The sequence below is a fragment of the Rhagoletis pomonella genome, unplaced genomic scaffold (genome assembly GCF_013731165.1).
Source record: "Rhagoletis pomonella isolate Grant_MI unplaced genomic scaffold, Rhpom_1.0 Rhpom_scaffold_00002, whole genome shotgun sequence".
Classification (NCBI taxonomy): Eukaryota; Metazoa; Arthropoda; class Insecta; order Diptera; family Tephritidae; genus Rhagoletis; species Rhagoletis pomonella.
This window is the reverse complement of record NW_023458556.1, coordinates 49609112-49630609: the sequence shown is the minus strand read 5'-3', so window position 1 is coordinate 49630609 and position 21498 is coordinate 49609112. Positions and strand designations below refer to the sequence as shown.

Sequence of the window (21498 nt, the reverse complement as noted above, 5' to 3'; positions counted from 1 at the left end):
ATTTAATGTTCGGCTCCGCCCGAACTTAGACTTTCTTACTTGTTTTTATTTTATTTTTTTTATTTAATGTTTATTATTTTTCCATAAAATTCTAGCTCATTATATAATATAACAAACACCATATAAATCCACATTTCAAACTTGCAAAGTGTCAGCTAAATTTTCAACTTTTTATTCAGATTTTTTTTTAGAATTTTTTGAGGGTGCAGTTTAATAGCCCATTAAATTTTAGGGCAATAATGTGCAAATTTGAAATAGCTAAAGAGTCGCGTTGATTTTTAATAATTGTTTTTCTGATTGCATTACAAATTTTTTTCCATACAAAGTGTATGCGACAATTGAAATGCGGATTTTATATAATGAGCTCGACTTTTATAGTAAAAGAATAAACATTAAATAAACAAAGGAAAAATAGTCGAAATCGATCAAAATATTGATGACTTAATTAGCTGATCACAAGTGTAAGTGTGTGTGTGGCGTCTGCATCGCAATAAGTATTTATTTTCTGCCGCATATCCATTTGGCATAATACAATGTGTTACCAGTGTTGCCGTTGTGCGACTAAAGGGGCAATTTGAGCCTTTCGAACGCCAATACCCTTGCACCCGACTTTTTAAAAATCTTCAGTTTTTTCCTTTTCCAAAATTATATGCGACATTTACACCTTTTCAGAGATTATTTTAGGAAATTTCAACAGAACCATGATATTAAAAAATATCCCTCCTGTAAATGCGAAAAAAGCATCACTTAAAACTGTTAAAGGAAACGCAACTCTTCTCCATGCAGCTGTTATGTATGTTTACGCGTACAATAATCTTTTGGTGTAAAATAAAGAACTGTTTATTTACAACATATTACAGTTAAAACCTCAGATTTAATATTTTATTAGTTCATGAAAATGCATAAAATATGGTGACCATTTTTTTCGTCAATGACCCCTTTTCTGCGTCTTTCTGAAAATTTTCAACGGCAACTCAGTGTAGTACATTTTATTAGCACTTATGCGGAATGCTTTGCTCTTTGTTGGTTGGCTGGTGGCATGCAAAAATATCGCTTAATTTCATTGCATATGCACATGCGCAATGTAGTATTCACTCTACTAGTTCTCATGCGCATTAAAAATTTCTTGTAATTTTGCATTCAGTCATGGCTACACCGTGGAACAATTTTAAGTTTTTTGCTTAGGAGCGTGAACAGTTTTTTGAAATCAGTACCGTGGGTCCCGATATCCCGCACCCATTTCTCAACTGTGCGTAGTCGAAAGGCGAGTCAACACGTACACAGTGGACTCGCGAGTCAGACGCACCGTCTATGTTGCCTATTAGGAGTTCCATAGTAAAATTTTAACAACAATATTTATTTTTATTTGTGGTAAAATTTTTTAACCCCTTACCTCGAACCATAATTGGTCTTTTAGACCGCTACTTTGAATGTTCAGGAAAGTTCAATAAAAATTGCAATTTTATGTGTATTCAACAGGGGTCCCGCTGGTGGCAGCAGTGGAAAGACTATTTGGAGAAGGATATGGGGTCACTTGGCATTGCCATGCTTTATTAGACTAGGCCAAAATCGTTGAAACGTTTAAAAACGTGATAACGCAGGAATGAAGATTACGTATTGTGAAAAAGTAGTTAGCAATTCTGTAGTCTGTTGTAAGATCTACAACTTTTGTCTATATATTTTCATACTAGCATTTATGCGTTCCAAGACAAATGCAAGAAATCGGTATTTTAAACATTTGGTTTTTTGGTCGGTAGCAGTGCTTTCTAGTATCTTCCTAGGATTTGGCACCATTTTGGTACACTTTTCGTGGAAATGGCAATAATTAATATTTATATTTATATCCTGATTTCTCGGTTAAACCTTCTTGATTCCCTGATCGATTGGCCGATATCACCTATTGTGGATCCTGATATATGTATATACTAATTTTGTTAGTACGTGTCCCCCATGTGTTTTATGCTTAACATCCACTACTTAGCCTTGGAATTGTAATGCCCCGCATTTGTCCCGTATTCGGTATTTCGACGCCTTAAGAGCTCATAAAAATTGCATGCCTATGAACTAGTTTTTATACTCGAGCGCACATGTGCACAAGGGTAAAATAATTTTCTTGACGTAACGGTTGTTTGTAACGGGCAAAAAGAATCGAGATAGATATAGACAAGTGTATACATTAATGATCACAATGAAAAAAGAAATCGATTAAGCTATGACTGTCTGTCCGTCCGTCCATCCGTTCGCCTGTCCGCCTGTCTGCCTATCCACACGACAACTCGAGTAAAAATTTAGATATCTTAACGAAACTTGGTATGTGTACTTCTTTTCAGCGTAGGACGGATGGTATTGGAAATGGGCAATCTCGGACAATAACTACGCCTACCTCCCATATATCGGTAGTTTTCAGAAATACGAAAACTGCGAAATTTTAGTAACTAGTGAGTTTAGTAAGAATATAAAAATAGCCACGCCCACTTATGATTACATGTGTACTTTGTGCTTAATCTATTAAACAGGTAAAAATGTCATCGTCTTATTTGATATAGCCAGAAAGGACTTTTTGGGTATTTGAAAGTCTGTATATCCGCAAAAATATTTCTCTTTGAATGATTCCGAGAGGGCATCCCAGTGCAACAGCCTTGAATTCCTCTAAATAGGTTCCATGCTTCCATTTCAGACCAGAGAGACACTTATTGACGTAGATATTGCGCAACAGTTTCCATTTTGCTGCTGGAATTTTGGGTGGGATCATTTTAACCGTATTATTACATTTTCAATACAGCTAATGACTATAATAAAAATTAAAAATATTTAAAATAAAAACTGTTTGGTCAATCATTTCCCTCATACACTACAAATGAATGATGTAATGCCAGCTCGAGATTTACAAGCAACCTCTATTCATTAACATGTATTGACTTGCGACTGCTGTCAGAATCTAACTCAGCTCTCACAAATGCCGTTAAACTCCCATTAAGCAACAGTTTATTTATGCTAACTCACTGATATAGATTTCCAAGCATCATTAAATCATTTTCTTGCGCTGCACCTGTCGCCTTTCTTACATAAATAAAAGTTGTTTTTCAATGAATAATTTGCGTTATTTGCATGGAAAAATCAATTTGTATTACGTTTGCGAAAAGATCGAGCGATATCTGTATTTATTACAATTGACTGAAAATTCCAACATAAAACCCGTTCAGACTAGACAAACACGTTCTTTGCAATGTAAACATGTAGACAGGTTAATACGTATGTATGTGTTTATATACATACATACATATGTATGTGTGCATTCATATTACTTTTTCAAATGCAATATTTTATGTTTGAATAAATATTAAAATTCCATTACAACTTTTTGTCTGTCCTTCGTCGTTGCGATCACTTGCTGCGTTAGCGTGTTTACTTTTGATTTTCTTAGTATGCGCTTGTGGCACGTTTTATAATTGCGGCGCGTATGTACATACATACATACATGTGCAGTTGATGGTGGCATTGCTGTTATTGTTGTTGTAGGTGCTTAAGAACAAGTTACAAGAGAATTAAGTATTCAAAGCACGATTTCCGTCCTTGACATATTCCTGCTGCTATGCAACCAACCAACCAATGCTAAACACTGAAGGGATGGGTGCATAGACGAACGTTCGAACGGGCGGGCGATCGGTCGGAAGAACAAGGCGACTACTTATATATTAAAATGACTACAACAGCTATTGTGAGCCAATGCAAGAGAACCGCCATCTCGATGGCGCACAATGGGCTATGACCGGAAAAAATGACAAAAATTACAAAATTTGGCAGCAAATAAAACTTTAAGTTTGAAAACTAAACCAATAAAGCCACGGGATTGAATGCGAGTATATGTAAATACCTAATTTAAAAAGATTTATATATTTTTTTTCGCTTAATACTTGATTCAATTGACTATAGTTTTACTTGCAATCTTTTTGTAAATACACATTTTACTAATAGGCCTAATGAAAGTTTCTAAGTCTTTTTTTTTTTGAGGTTAGGTTTATATGAGAATGCCTTAAAATATGCCTTAAAATAGACTGATCACGCGATATTTTTGGGTGTTACCTTATATTATTATTAAAAGCATATGGACAAAATTTCGTTGTCAAATATTCACTGATGCCCTTTTTATGGCATTTTTAAGGCGTTTTTGAGGTTAGGTTTATATGAGGAGTATGCATTAAAATAAACCGATTAAATACGCGAAATTTTTAGGTGTTACCTTATATTATTATTATACACATATGGACAAAACTTCGAAGTCAAATATTCTTTGATGCGTTTTTTATAGCATTTTAATGTCTTTTTGAGGTTAGGTTTGTTCATAAAATTTACATATGAAAAATTGAAGCCCCACGCCAACTCCTAAAATTTATGTGAATCGGCCACTGTGCGGCGTCAACAGTCAATGCTACCACCGCATGCTGATTGACTCCCTGCTTGGTTGGCTGGCTTTAGTTTAGTTAGCAAAGTAGTAGCAGCAGTGGCGGCGGTGCAGCGCGTTGCATGCAACATTAGTGGCCGGTTAGCCTAGGCTGGCTGACCACCTGCGGATTCGCTGCTTTGCGCACTTTAACGGCTCCGACTATGTCGATGTTGATGGCGTTGGCATGTAACGCGTTTCTTTATACATATGTATATAAATATTTTTTATTTGCAGGCAGCAACTATATTTTTATTTCGAATACCGCTTGTCGCCAGTTCTTCCTTTTTATTTCGCTTGCATTGCTCTTTTAACGACTGCTCATTTTTTTACTACAATGCCAAAGTGGCTACCAACCGCGGGCCAGGTTCCTTACCTTGCCTTTCCTAGCCATACAAATATCGTAGAATGCCATATTGCCAATAAAATACATAAGTGTTGTTGGCACGTTATCATTTTACTTGCATTTGTTTGCTTCTTCTGCTACTTCCGCTGCCGCTGCTGCTGCCAATGTTTATGTTGCAAGCCGCCAACAAGTTGCATGCAGCAGCTCTCGTGGTGGTGGTGGTGGCGTCGTATCATCAACACCTTCTCAATAGTCATTCTTCTTGCTTTTAGTTCCAGACGGCTTCTTGCTTGCAGCAATTTTTATAGCCACACCTCAAAAGAAGCCACTACTTTGCTTACGAGTATTTTAAATGCTGCTCACTCCTTGATGTTGTTGCTATATTCGTTGTTTTTGCTGCTATGGCTGCTGCTGATTTCCTTCATTCTCTTCTTTTTGTTTGCAACAATTTACGCGCGCATTCATTGCCGCGCTGCTTCGACATGCTTGAAAAATGTTTATGTATAGACAAAAAGGTTGCCACAGCCGCTGCTGGTAGCTGCCGGTAGCTGCTAAATAATGACTAAATTTTTGTGACTCCAAAAATAGGGAGGTTATCAATCTAGCTGAAAATCTGCAAACTCTCTGGAGGCTCTATATTATTATAGCCACGACAGTCCTCTACTATTGCAAAAATTTCCGATTGAAAAAAGTTGGCATTGTCCTGATTAGGGAATCTAATCCCGCAAACGCGGAATCCCGCGCCATTTTTGCGGGATCAGAAATGAGGCATTACACATGTGTGTTACGCGGGATTTGCGACTACAAAAAAAAAATTAAAAAGACTAATGCGAGTTGTGAACGTGCTCGCCCAAATGTTCGTCGTGCATGGCTGTATTAAATATGTATATGTACATCATTTTATAACCCAGTAGATAAATTCAGGAGTTAAAAGTCTTTCCGAAGGGCCTTCCGTAGAGTCAAGAGGCCTTCCACTCTACTTACCTTTCTCCTTTCTTTTTTGTATGGACTGTCATCAATTGAAGGGCTTCTTCTTTCGCTACCCACAGAACTTTAAACACATCGAGTGCTCTTTCGATCGCACGCATATGAGAGGCAACGGATATGTTTAGCGTGAAGTTAAACTTAACAGGCAGTCGAGAAAACAGCCCTTAATGACAGAGTAATATCCATTTCTATTTGTGCCAATTGATGTCCACGATCCAGAGATTCAACTTCGGGAGAAAATATTCTGGCAGTCTGCCTATCAGAGAGAGTTTGTTAGAGATTACCACTCTAGAAACAAAAAAATAAAATAAAAATAAAAAATAAGTTGAGGCCCCTTTTCAACGTGGCGAAACCGCAAGGATTATCGGTGCTATTAAGTCTTTCCTTATAAGTACTTATATTTTCTAACGTTGCATTCATTCAGTTGTTGTTGACTTTTTTAATAAAATTTAACTCTAAAAATTTAAATTAACTGATAGTAAAATAAAAAATTAAATATATCAATCAAATAAAATACGAAAACCTAGCACCTACAGACTTGTAGCACGCAACTCTCACCACTCGGCTACCACGGACGCCAAACTCGTTTGCTGTGTTGCTTACTTATACAAAAGACAACAGCTGGCCGTTTTTATCAGTGTTGTCATCGAAAATTCCCCTGATCCAAGTTAATTCGCAGCGATCGGCGGTATGTGTAGAATCTACTCTCAACCTAGTTTTTATAATAATATTATTTTTGAGCTTTATACCACGATTTTGTTTATTAGTGAAAATAGAAAAAGTGACAAAAAGGTAGAAGTTATAGCAGCTATTTCAGAGATCACTACATCTCCTCATCAGACTTCTTTCTCTAGATTTCAGTAAAATTATTATTTTTACTTACTGTATAGGTTCTCCAAGTACTGTGTGCAGTTGATACGTCTCCTCCAAGCTGCGGTTTGGTTAGCTTCAGAATCCCTTTCGAATACCTCGAATCCACAATTGAACAGAAAGGTGTCCCAACATTTGCCTACCTAGGACACAGCGCTCTTGCCAACAAGTGCTAATTTAGGCTCGGCAGGTAGTTAAAAAAAAAAAAACCAAAGCGCTCTTACCGCATAAATAATCCTACGCAGAAAATCTCTCATCATGGACGTTCCAGAACCGTAAACAATGAGGGATAGCAAGTGGTTCAAATTTTCTGGAAAAGGGTTATTTTGCCATAGTAATTGTGGTTGCGGAGAGTGCATGTCCGGCATAGAAAAATATGCGCGCTTGTGCCGCAAACTACCAACTATCAATTGCCGATTTGCCTAGCAAGTTTACAGCTGTTACGCCTGCTCGCGCTACTCTTTTATACATCGTGGCCACCCTCTTTCCACTGTTAAAATTCGCGCTATGCTAATTCTACGGCTACACTTTTGTGTAATCATATACATGTATGTTTATTTGTATATGTACGTATACATATATATGCATTAGTATATGAACCACCTTCAACGCGCCTCACTTGACTGACTGCATTCGTTCGTGTTTGCAATTTCGTGAAATAAAAAATCGCATTGCCTATGCATTTATGCAGCACACATTATTTACCGATCAAGAGGAAAAGCACAAGGGTTGCGGAGTAAGCGAGCATTTCGAGGTGCTGCAGTTTGTTTAGCAGCAAGCAGTTTTGGCGGTCTGTTGCAATCACCCCAGCAGAGTCTTGAATTTATTTGAAGATTTTAATTCAGGTGTCTCTGCATAGCATATACATAGATACCCGGGTGCATGCATATTCGTGTGCTGCTTCTTCACCAGATAATTAAGTTCTGCAGCGTGTATTGTCTGTCTGATGCGTTGCATGCTTCTTGTGATTTCATATTTATTTGTTTGTCTGCATAAAATTAACTTGTAATTATCTCTTTTTCATTTTTACAAAAATATTTTCCATTATTTCAATAATTTATGTATGTGTGCTAGTTAATTGAGTTTAATTTGGTCAGTACGCCATGTTGGCGGCGGACAGTGGCAGTGGTAACGGCTAATTGTTGTAGAGTTGGTTGATTCTACTTCTATCTAACCGTTGAATTAAATCTTATTGTTAAAGAAATTGATGCATCAGTACAAGTACGATTATTTTTGAAAATATTAATATACAATTTTAAATTATTAACTATTTATAACTAGTTCTGAAACTTTTTATTAACAATTATTTTCTCTTATTTTTGCAGGTAAAATATATATTTGCTTAAGAACCATTTATAAACCTCTCTGGATCTTGATATATTGTGACTTGGTAAGGCGACTAAATATAATGTATCTTAGTATTACCTTGCGAAATAATCATACCTTCGCGTAGACGGCTTCAATTCTTAAAAAGTACATTTCTATGTATATATCCTAAACTAGCAAATACCCGGCGTACTTCAGTGCGCCTTAAAAGTATTTTTTTTTCTTCTTACTCCCTCCAGAAACTTTATGGCTTCATTCATAAAAAATAAAACATATTTAAAGAGCTTTATGAAGTGAGATTATCAAACAAATTTTTTATGAATAAGGATGTTAGTTTATATATTTTCGAAGGTATTTAATCATGGCAGTTTAATTTATAATCTTTTAACTCGTGCACTTTCTTACTTATTACTTTAACTGAATAACATTTTTCAAATAGGTGGCAACCTGCTACAAAAATATGTTTGGCAGTAAACTTTCCTAAACCTCTTTAGTTTGATACCATATTGCAATATTTAATTTATTTAATCAATTAAATTAAATTAAAATGTTCAAACAGATGGTAACCTTCCACAAAAATATTTTCGACTGTAAGCCTTCTTAAATCTCTTCATTTTGACAGCCATATTGCAGTATTTACTTTATCTTATCAATTTACTTAAACCGCAATTTTTAAACACGTGGCAACTATCTTATTATTTTTTTCCTATATTTTAATTTAGACCTTTAGCAATGCATGGGTGAAAATTTAATTCGATTGCGTGTATTGGTTTTTGAGTGAGGCGTGTACAAACATACATACAGACAGGCAAAAATTCACGAAATTGATGATTTGGCTTCTGTTCCTCTAATAAAGACGCACTATATTAATTTTTCTTTAATATCTATACTGTACATACAGACATCGGCCTGTTACAATTTTATTATATGTATGTATGTATAGATTAGCCCTCGATTTTCCATCATGGCCGCTCTATACTAAATGCTTGATTGAAGAAAGAGGCAATACTATTAATTCTTTGTACAGAAAAGTAGCGAACTCATATTAAAGAGCTGTCATTCAATTCTAATTCCTACTTAGTACAATTAGTAGCAAACAGTCTTGAATGAAATTTCATTGGCGTACACCTAGTTATGTAGTTAGTTAGTCGCACAATTTTGAAGCCACTGCTTTAAGACCAAAACAGCTGTTGTAATTTTCTGGTATTTGTGATCTTTCTCGCTCTCACTCTCTTTGAGGCAATTTTTCTCTTAAGACTTTAGTAATTACTCACCGATTGCTGTTTACATTTGCGACCAATAGCAAAAAATAAATAAAGGTAACATTATGAATGCTAAAGCAATGAGAAAACAAAAAGTTAAAAAAAAAAACAGCGCACTTGTAGCTGATATCCGCCGTCGGGGAAGGAACACCTTCCGCTACTACTATTTCCACTCTTTAGTTGGTTTTAGTAGCTTCAACTTGTTATTTTGCTTCCAGTTTGAGTAAGCTGCCATTATCGCTGCCTTTTTGCTCAGCTGTTTTTAGCTGCTGGCTGTTGCGCCGCTGTCTGTCTGTTGCCTGTTTTTTTACTTGTACTGCAGTTTATCTGTCTGTCTGTAGTATAACCTGTGTTGCGCTTTGTGGCCACCACTTTGCGCGTTTCCCCCAGCTCACTCAGCTCAGCACGACTTTTTAATTCAGTTTCAATTCGAACGCGCTCGCTTTCACAACAACGTCGAACGACGCGCTTTAACGCTGGGGGTACGCTTTGCGTCCAAACGAATCACAACTAAATAAAATAAATTGTGAATAAAATCATCTAACGAAACACAAGAATGCAGTGAGAATGTGTGGTGCTGGCATATAGAAAGGGAGAAGAAGCAGAAGAAAAATCGAATTAGCCAAAATGTCTGTGCGATATCGGCGAAACATAACTACATTTTTCGAGTGTTGCTTTGGTGTTGTTCAAATTCCACCTTATCAAAGTGATTGTTGTGGCAATTTTTAATTTTTGTTCACAATTTATTTTGATTGCTTTTTACCACGTTCACAACCACTGCGTTCCTCTGATGAACGAAAAGGCGATGATTGAACGACTGTAACAAAAAAAAAAAAAAAAATTTCAAAGAAATTTTTCATATGAAAATCCACAGTTTTTTATTATCTCTAAAATGACGCGAAGTTTTTCGAACCAAAATTAAACAAATTGTGTTATAGTGCGAAAAATTCGATGTAGAAAAAGTAAGCGAAATTTGCAAAAAGCATTGTGTGTTTAATACGAAAAAAATAATCAAATATAATTAACCCAGAAAATTCAACAAAAAGCTTATGAATAATAGTACCTACGCATACAAATGCAATTAAAATCAGCTGTCTAAATGCAAAGAGTCTGTGAATAAGTGTTAAAGTAAAAAAATGAAATAAATTAATGAATGCTGGTACATACTTTTTTCTTTTGTTTTAATACAAAAAGTAAAAAAAAATGTATCGTGGGCACAGTTGCCACTTTGGTACAATTGTGCCAAATATGGACCTTTTTTCACCGTTTTGGGCCGTAGGGCCTTTTTTATTCGTTTGAATAAGCAGCACTCAAAGTTTCAAATTTTATAAAAAATTTAAGAAAATTCTACAAATTTTTATCAAAATTTCAATCAATTAAAGTTTTTGATCTGAATCTTTAGACATTTTTGGGTATGCAGTTTTATAGCCCATACTATTTTAGTCTAATAAAGTGCAGGTTCCAAGCGCCTAAAAAATCGCGTTGATTTTTGAGAATTTTTGTTTGGAGGCTGCTTTTGCGGTGTTTTTTTTTTTTTATATAACAAGTGCAATCTACAGAAACTGGCGTTGATTTTTGAAATTTTGTTGCTTACGGTCTCCCGCATTTTATTTCATGGGAAATTCATGCTTGTTGGAAAAAGTACAAAAATCAAAAAAAAAAAAATTTCAAAAATCAACGCGATCTTTTAGGCGGTTGAAACTTGCACCTTATTGGACTAAAATTGTATGGGCTATAAAACTGGGTACCCAAAAATATTCTAAATATTCAGATTAAAATTTGAAATTTTGATGCAAATTTGTCGAATTTTCCTAAATTTTTTATAAAGTCTGAAACTGTTTATATGGTTTTGGTTATAGGAAAATAGCAAAAAAAAAATTAGTCGCAAAACATTACGAATATTAAAAAAAAAATCTACACGTGGTCACTTGTTTGAGTCACTGTATATATTTTTGTTGGACGACAAAAATTGGTTAATTTAATTTATTTTGGGCCTTTTTACTTGTATATTGTGGTACAAAAAATTTTGATGAAGTGGCAACCGTGATCGTGGGCCTTTGTAGAGCAACGTTGGGGTTGGTAAAGTTCTACTTAAACATGTGTACATACATAGATATGTATGTTTATTTAGACGATGTGGAAATCTTAAAAGTGTAAACAAGATTTGTAAATTTTTCACAAAGAAAAGAAAATTAGTTTTATTTTCATCGAAAGGGTGTTTCCTATCGAAAAATATTTAGAGGGCGCTTAAAGCGTTCAAAGTTATCCTTGTATTTACTTTATATGGGGGAAAAAACAATTTTTCGTAAAAATTGTATAAAATTCTTGAAAATCAAAAGTTGTTGATAAGAAAAATCGGTTTCTCTTCAAGAGACCCAATTAATTAATGCACCATTTTTTAATACTAACGATTTTTATGGGTCCCCCATTGATTTTTTTTTTCAAAATTACTTAATATTAAAATGTGGTAAATTAAACCATTTGGTATTATTATGAGTAGTCTGCTGAAGAGAAAACATAGTTTTCCGATCGAAAACTATTGATTTTCAAGAATTCTATACCATTTCTACATAAAATACGTGGAACACTTTGAGCGCTTTCAGCGAACTCGTAAGTATTTTTGATTTCAAAATAAAAAACAGGGGTATTTTTTCGGTATAGAATAATACTAGGGGTAATACGTACATGAACCTAAGCAAAACAATTAGGGAGTTCACAAGTCGTGCTATTTGTCATATTTGCTCTTTTGTACTATTTTTTTAGAACAGTTGTAAAATGAAACTTGTGAGCATCCCATACTTTTTCGTGTGCTATTGTACATTATTTTAACAATAATATTTGACAAAATCAAAATTATTAAAACAGCTTTAGAAAGTTTATAATGCCCAGAAGAAGCGAGAAAAGCAAATTAATGGCTGCGATTTGCGAGAAGTACGCGCAGGACGCAATGATGGAAGGAAGTGAGTCGTCAAATAAGTCATTTATTAGTTTTTTAAATTTATTTGGTGCATTTTTGTTAGGCGATGAAGATGAGGAGGAAGAGATCGATGAAACTTTTAGGTTGAATATGCTTGTGTTGTTGGCAAATCGCCGAAGTGTCCATCTAGGAGTTCCGAAATCAAACAATTGGGATCTGAATGTGTTACAACCTCAAATAGGCGGTTTTCTAAAAGAAAATCAATAAGGGACTTCTCTTCCGACACTGTCCACATATGGTTTGGTTTTCCCCGGACGCGCTTAGTTTTGCACTGAATTAAAAAAGATCTTTAATAAGTTAAATATGTTATAAATTACAGATAACTTACTCCATTGCCATGAGATGACTCCATTTTTTTATTTAAAATTTGAATATTTTATTGTACTCAGACAAGGAAAAATGTAAATAAATAGAAATGTCTGATCCAATAGCACTCACAAATAGCAAAGTAAACATATTTTTCAAAGTTGTATTGTAATACAACAATTTTACTTGTAAAGCAAAAACAACACTTTTAAAACTGTTCTAAAAAAATAGTATAAAAGAGCAAATATGACAAATAGCACGACTTGTGAACTCCCTAAATATTTTTTTTACTAAAAAAAAATCATAAATACAATTCAAATTTCTTAAAACCAACAAAAAAAAAAACTAAGTTTAAGTATTAAAAAAAAGTTTCCCATATTGAGGTGATACACAAGTTTACAGAATAAAAAAATGAAAATGTGAACCGAAAATGCAAGCAAATGCATTAAAACGACTTTATAACTTAAAATTTCGTATTCAGATTTTGAAAACGAGAAACGGTCGAGAGGAGAACTGAAAAAATCTGTCACGTTCGTTATCACATTTTGAGTCATAATTAAACCAACAACGAATTGCTTCTGATTAAATATGAATTGCTTATAATGGTTTGTAATTTGGCTAATAAAGCCTATTAAATTTTCTATATTCTATGTCAACACTTTCCAACCGGAATAATAGTTTAGGAGCTAAACACACACAAGTTTGCATAATTTTTACCAAAATTCCAAAACAAAATCTACTTTCTAGATTAAGAAATGGGCTTTTTTTGGAAATGTCGTTGACATCGATGATAGAAAATCTCTTGAGATGAATACTTCGCCAAAGACAGGAATAGTTGGTACTCGCTTGTTTTCAGGTACTATAAGAGGGATGCATAAGAGTCTCCAAACCAAGTTCCACGAGCTTGTAGTAAGCCACTGTCGATGTGTTTGGACTGGCGTTGTGCTGATTGTTGACAGTACAAAACAGAATTAAGGGTACTACTGCCCTTTGGGAACAGTTTAGTAGTGGATGATTCCTTGCCAATCCCAGAAAACAGATAGCCAAACCTCCTTGGTCGTCAGTCCAAGCTTCGACGCCATATGCGCCGGATTACTGCTATTCAACCACGAAAGTTTTCACTTGCTTGACGTTATCGTATGTAAGTGATCCATTTTTTAACCCCAGTCACCATCCGCTGCTATAAGGGGTTGGAAATTCGGTCCGTAAGGTTTTTTTTTTGCTTTAACTTGTGTGGATCCCATAAATCGAGTTTGTTTTTGTATCCAGCCTTATTGACCCTGGAATCACATTCTTGTTTTTCGTACGTTATTTTCATAAGTTATTTATTTATTTTCACAAATTATATTGCTTACTCAGTTCATTAAAATGTATGTATCTGCAATGGAGTTCCACGATTTCGTGCAATAGTTTTATGACATTTTTATTGCCGTGCATTTTTATTACATTTTAAATAGTTTATTTAAGTGTTACCTTTTGAGCAAATTAGTATTGCGTTGTCAATTTATGATACCCGGGGTTTCTTTCTATGTTACATCCACACACTGTCTATTAAACAGACAGCTACAGATATCCCAACCTACATATTTTGCGTCTAATTAGCTTATTAAAATTTAATTTTCTGGGTTTTTACACTTTTATTACTTTTTATATGTATTAAGAGTATTCACAACGGTGTAGAGTCTAAGCTACATCGTCCTGTTGGCTTATTCACGCTGATCAATGGCTTGAAATAAAAGGAAAGGTGCCAATCTTCCACTGCGTGAAAACCGAGGTAAAATTGGGATACCCATGACAACCTGTAAATTAAGGATTAGAAGCCACATTGAAGAAGCCAAATAGGTCAATGCTAGACGAGGGCACTTGTAGAGCAACTAGGCTACTATGGCCGCAAATTGATAAAAAAAAAAGCGAAAAACTGCTCTGCCTCACAAGAGGGGGCATTCCGAGTGTGAAGGCTTGTTAACCGGTCATTGGCTATTTGATAAACAGTATTCGAGATTAAGAATATTCTCCCATCAATATTGCAGAAGTTGCAGAGATGAGGAAGAAGAAAAAACAGTCGAGCATTTCTTCTGTAGTTGCCCAGTTTAAGCTATGTGCGAGCACGATTTTTAGGTAATTAATTCTTTAGCCCTCTTAAGTAAACTATACGGTGTAGGAATAAAACCAATCCTACGCTTCATAAGACCTTCAATATGGGTCTATGAAAAATAGTCACTGAGGTTCCCGTAGATCTGCAAGACCTAAATAAGTTGATCATTTGAACTGACTGCCACATCAACGTAACCTAACAACTAATTCTAAAAAAAAGAAGCGGCCAAAATATATTAGCGCTTCAAATATCTCGTCAAATATTAGCTAGTTGCGGCCTTTTACCTGGAAAGTAGATTCCGCTCCCTTTTGCTGTTTGTCATGAAAGTCGACTTAACCACTTCTCCGTCTTGATTGACGCTAGTTAAAGCAATTTTAGCCGAGTGAGTGTGGTTTTCGTACGTCGAAAGAGGTCTTTACTTCTCAGTTGCCTACTCCATGCTTGTCTAACTGGCCGTCTCCACAGGATAAAATTTATTGCTGCCCAGCTGTCATTTTGGTCGCTAGATATAAGTTATATCAGTGGCAATATTTGTGTGGGCTTTTTATATCTTGATATAAGCATTTGTATGATAGCTTCGAAAACGTATTTTTGCTGGATTTAATCGCTTAAAAAATTTAGAAAATTAGCTAGTTTACATCCAAATACATAATTACAAATATTTTAACAGGAAGCAGCTCAATTTTTGCTTTTGTATTAAAATAATAATGATGTTGTAGCCACGAAGTTTTCGTGCAAATGAAAATGTAACTGTCAAACTACCAAATTGCCGGCAATGGATGGCAAGATATAAGCTCTGATATATATTGCTCTCGAAGAGCAATTAGCGGTCTCCATTGGCAAATTATATTCTGACATATGTATCAAGATATAAACTTTATCCTGTGGAGAAGGGCAGTAACTGCGTTGCTTATTCAGCAGTTGTGGATTTTACTGCCAGTATGGTTTCTCTCAGCATCTCATTTGTTTACCTGTAATCGATCATACCAAAAATTAACGAATTTATAGGGAACAAAAAACCGAAGCTTTATAATAATAACAATTCTCTCGACTCTCTCTCTCTCTATATATATATGTCCCTGCAAGTTGCGTACCTTTAAAAATCATAGCGTTCTCAACAAAAAATTGTGATACTCAACTTTAGAAAGATCGAGTTTTCAAATTGTTCACTCTTCTTATCTACTTGATAATTGAAGATCGTAGATTACAGAAATTTCTCTTTTCATGTTTGGTTAAAAACTTTCAAGTCGGCGAAAGCGGCAGGGACGAACCATTTCTTGTAAGTTTGCAGTGACTTGAGGGTTAAGGTGAATGTTGAAGTGTTTTGTTTACAACAGGGTCTGCCTTTCGGCTACCGTTTTTGCGAATATATGTATATAAGTAAAAATTTTCAAAAGCATGTTTTTTTTTGTTTCTTTTGCTTTTCGAAAAAATACGTTACCACTCTTTGGGCTATGCATATTTACTCAAACCTGTTGCGGAGGCCATCCCTCAAGCGAATCATCGCTTATTTGTGCAAACGGCCGGAAAACGGCAATATTTATGTTGTGAAAAATGCAAAATCAGCCAGGGTAACCAGTCGCACGATAGATGTTTTGCACTCTCAGCCACTTTGTAAACACTTGCGAAGGGAATTTAACTGCTAAACTTCCCATGAACAAAGAAGTTGCGCAACGTGCAATGCACAAGAAAGCGGAAGCAATTGTCGAGGAATGCAACGAGATAATAAATACTTTTAAAATACATACAAGTGCAAAGATATGTATACTAACAATATTTATTTACTTGTGCAAAGTTGACTATCTGTTGTTATCGCTTGCGCGCGTTGGCTGAGGTAATATTCCCAGCTTATGTGCACTTGTTCTGTTTTTCTTGTCTTTTAAGCAAATTAAAGTAAATTGTTGACGTTGTAGCGTACAACACGAACACCAGTAACGCGGTTATGCGCTTGTTACAAATATACGAGTACTAAGTGAACCCTCGCCGCTTTTATCTACCTGCTTTGGCTGGTGTCCCCTTATGGCTGTTCATTGACTCGCCACAATTATTGCGGTGTTCATTAAATTTCCATTATGGCGACGCGTCCTTTTTCTCACAATCCTTTAGCAGTAAGTCTTATGCGTCCATGCTTGTTGGCACATCATATTTCGAAATTATTTTCAAAAGAATCCATTTAAAACTTGAGTGATTGCATGCTCGCACTTTTAACGCTTCCAATTGTGTAGAGCATTTCTTAAAAGCCGGTTAAATTGTGTCTGTTTTTTTTCATTTTATTTCTTTTATTTATTCATTCCACTTGTGATCATCAGCTAACGGCATTATAAACGGGCATATTCTCTTTCAGTTTGTCGCGATCTAAGCGTCTTACAATTAGTCGATAGAAACACATACACATTAGTATACACAGTGGCGGAGAAAAATATAGCACGAACTTAAAAAGTGGTTTTGTTTTAAAATACATACAATTTTTAAATTTTGATGGTTAGAGCTTGAACCTGGCACAGAGAGCATCGTATGTACAGTGATGAGCAAAATGTAAAAATTTTGACTTTTCTATACTAAAACTCAATTGTTGATTTTTGATAAAAAAAAATACTGCCCAGGCTATAGCTAAAACCGCTTTAATAAAAGTTTTAAGCAAAAAAATTTTTTTCAAAATTCTTCGATTTTGCTTAAAATTTTCTAACTTTTTGATCTGAATTTCTAAATCATTTATGAGTATGCAGTTTTATAACCCATGAAATTTTATTATAATTAAGTGCTAGTTTGAAAACGCATAAGACTACATACTCAGAAATGTTTTAGAATTTCAGATCAAACAATTCGAAATCTTTATGACATTCGAAAAAATTTCAAGTATTTTTTAAGACTTAAAATTCGGATTTAAACGACTTTGGTTATAGAATGGGCAATAATATTTGTAAAAAAAATCACCACTTCGACAGCTTTTCTCTTGAACAGGGGCAATCGAATATAAATTGGATCAAGAAGCGATATGTTTTGTGTCATTATGATACTAAAATATCGCTAAATGTACTAAGAACAATGCCGATAATTAGATATAATAATAATCACGTTGTTAAAAAGCGATAACAGATTCGATAAATGTATCGATACATGTTTACGTATCAAAATCGATAAGTACATTGACAAAAGTGTGTATTAAAAAGATAAACAAATTAAAACAAATTTACTTTGAACAAACTATTAACCGGCACTCCTCGCGGCTTATTATTAGAATTCTTTTAAATCGAATAGTCGACTTACCGGTTATTCGATTAGCAAAAGTTGTTTAAAAGAGTCGACTTTTAATCGACTAACCGTTTGCTTTCGATATTTTCAACTAACGCTGGCAAAACAACTAGTGCACTGACTGTTTATTTTCGATTGCTCGACTTGTGTTATTTCAATCAAAATATATGTATTTCTTTGAATACTTATGCTTATTGATAAAATACCACTGCGCTTATAAAAACCATTTTATTATGAACAAATCTGTGACTATTCGAATAATTTCAAGTTAGTCAAATTCGAGCGGTTTATCGAATAATTGCTAGTCGAGTATCAACTTATAAAAAAGTGAATCGATTATTCGACTAGCTGTTCGCATGGCAGATATCTCATTTAATTTGACAGTTTATTGTTTGTTTTGTGTTTTTTTCTTACATTTACATATGTATGTGCTTTCTTTGCTTTCATTTTATTTGTTTTGACAGCTGAACTCTATAAATTTGCGATAAAAAATAAGGAAAGTGACTATTTTTTAGAAATTCGATAATTCAAAATGAATTACGAATGAAGTAATGTACCAATTACGAATGGAAGATCTCGTCCTAAAGTATTTCACCTAATAAATATTTTTTATATATATTTGGATTTTTTCAATAAACTGCGATACGTTCAATCTCGTGCTTTAGTTTTTCCCGACACTGTTCTTAGGGTACCTGATTGCATGAGCAACGCTGATTGCAGTTAAGCGGCTTCTATTAACACACCTATTTCACCCCACAAACGGCTTACCAACTTTTATACGTGTTATATTTTATTTTATTTTATTTATATTGTTCGCCATCCAGCAAAATTCTTTCTCGTCCGTCATATCAAATGTCGCAATCGTTAAATTCTCAACCACTTCTTTTTCATTCATTTAACTTGTTCGCTATGCTTCATTCGTTGTCGTGTTCATTCACACAAACACACACCACACACACACATATTCCCAACTCAAATGCTGCATTCACTTCACCTGTAGTCGCTGTCCAGCGACTGACTCGTTCGTTAGTGGTGCTGTTGGCCATTGCTGGTGTAACTGATGGCGTCGTCATCAAAGTCGTCGTCGCCTGTTACTAGATAATAACAGAACTGGATGGACACGATACGATGCAAACGTTTTCGCAGTTGGGTCACCTAATTTTAGCTGTCTATTAAACGCGCCGCTTATACACCCGGCCCACCAACCGCCGCCTGCCGTCCGCCATTCAATTGAAGCTTAAGTTTTAAACGAACGTTAATCGTCAGTTGAGGTTTTTATTAGTTGGTAGTTAGTCTTTGTTTTTTTTTTTCTGTTGGTATTCTACCGATATTTCGAGCCACCTTTCTTTCACTTGTTGTGGCACAAACTCTGCTTCTGAATCTAGTTATTAGCTGCCGTGTGTGGTGCTTGTAATCGTACATATATCGCTTTACCTCAATGAGCACCTCAGCTCGAAATAGTAGTAGCCTGCTTTTACCTCTACGATTTTGGCGTTTCCTCATGCGTTTTTGTTGCTTTATCTGTTAATTTTAATTTTATATTCGTTTTTTTTCAGCACTTTGCTTTCTTTTTTTTTGTAGATACAGCGCTTACTTACAGAGCTACATTTTTCTCCTTTTATTTGCCGGTGATTTAATAGTACATGTGTGTGTGTGAATTTTTTTCTGGTTCTGGTTCTATTGCGAATGGTGTCTCGTGCTGCTTTTAAAGAAAAAAAATATTTGTATGCATATATTCACTTATCTTCGTAATTAAAAAAGACTTTCAACCATTAGCACTTTTGTGAAAGATATCTTCACATAAAAATCTCTGATCTGTGACTGAAAATTTATACTTATTTTAAGTTCTGCCGTGACTCATGCGCATTAATTCAGTATTGGCAGCAGTCATGAAAGTTCGTTATTGAAATAAAATCTACTTTTCACACGCATTCATAATTATGGACTAGATTTGAGGTAGAGGGTTCTGAGACTGTATGAGTGTTTCTGCAGAATTGTAAATGTGTTATAAATTGTTTGTGTGAAAATATTTGGGACCCATAGCTGTCAGATATTTTGACTTAAATATTTGAGTGAGCAAAATATGTTCATTGCTCATCAAAATGGAGCTTAACAAGCTCGCAAAATATGAAAGCCCAAAATACCGATAGTATCAAAAGCACCCGAAGAAATTTGTCTTCTTAAAATTTAAAAAATAGTACCTATTTACTTACTATTATGTGCTCCTTAAATAGCTAGACGACGCTAGATTTCAACGAACAGAGCTATGGATCTCTTGAACACCTTCAAAGCCTTCTTAAATTTGATAAGAACCAATGATTACCGACTGACTTATGTACATACATATATGTATACCAAGCTGCTCCATCGATTTGTGGCGTGCGCCTTGATGTTGTCATGACACTTACTTACACGTCCCGACTTTTGAAAAGTATTCAGCGGGAGAATTTCCTCAAAATCGGTACTGTCCTGCTGAAATCAGTTCGAATGGTTATAACTTATAAGGAAGAAAACGCGCAACACCCTCCACAAAAAAAAAATTCTAAAAAATTAACGGTAATTTTTAGCGACTTTCAACTTGCTACAATACTGCCTACTCGAAAATTTTCCAGAAATTCTGAATAAAAATTTTGATGAAAATTGTTTGAATTTCTGTGAACTTTATATAAAGTGTGAAACTTTGGTTTATATGGTTTATGTTATAGAATGCACTACATTTTTGAATATTATATTAGAACAAAGTGTACACTGACATTTAACACTAAATGTATGTATGTACATATCGATGGTCCCCTGCAATAACGGCACAACTCAAAATTCAATGTTTTTGAGTTATATAGCGGATTAGTTTTATAAATAACCATATTTTTCTGTGGCAAATCAACATAGGCTTAGTTGTTACCAATCCGGCAGAGGCGCATTTTTGTCATTTGTCACAAAACCGTAGTAGCCAACCCTTACTACTGAACAGTGGCACATTTCTCACATGTATCGTAAATATTGGCATAAGTCAAAAAGTTTCGATAGGTTAGTCATGATTTAATGTGAAATAACGGCACTTTTCGTATTTTGCCGTTGTTCAGCCTACAAATTTTCACTACAGAATAACTGAAAACAATCCGGAATAATTGCGTTCCGAGACATATTATTGCTAAATTACGAAACACAAAATCTTTAATTGACTCTACTGAAATATATGAAAATTTGAGTTGTGTCGTTATTGCACCCGGCTCTCTTCTTATAATTATCTTAAGCTGTGTTTATCCGCCATTTGTTGGTTGCCACACGAGCCGCTCGTAAACGGCTTTGTGGTAAACGCCTACACGACTCTTCCTAACGCTGCCTATGGCTATACTGCAGCTACCGTTTTTTTGTATCTTTTGTTTTGTCAGGTGTCAAGAGCGAATGTTTGCTTTTGTTGACATTTTTTTGAGCGTTATTTTTATATACTTTTGTTTTGGATATTATTTTCTTACTGCATTTGTCTTAAGTTATAACGTTTTTCTTTTGGTTCTTTGTTTTTTTCGTTTATGCCTTTGTGTTTTTTTTTTGCTAGTAAATTGTGTCGTGCTCTGGCTTGCCTTCGCCTTTATTGTTTACCTTTAATGGTGGTGCATTCTGGTCACTGTTGTTGCC

At 34.9% G+C, this 21498-nt stretch overlaps 1 protein-coding gene across 2 annotated transcripts in view; it reads left to right on the top strand.

The window, feature by feature from the left end:
* The window catches only part of LOC118733766 (partitioning defective 3 homolog B), a 317593-nt gene that overhangs the window by 240850 nt on the left and 55245 nt on the right, over window positions 1-21498 (top strand). The window contains exon 1 of one of the 2 annotated variants that reach the window (XM_036463306.1): window positions 9649-9861. The exons of the other annotated variant lie outside the window; for it this stretch is intronic. The gene's annotated coding sequence lies outside the window, so the exon portion shown is untranslated. Of the gene's footprint in view, window positions 1-9648; window positions 9862-21498 lie in introns of those variants that run through there. 2 annotated transcript variants of the gene reach the window in all.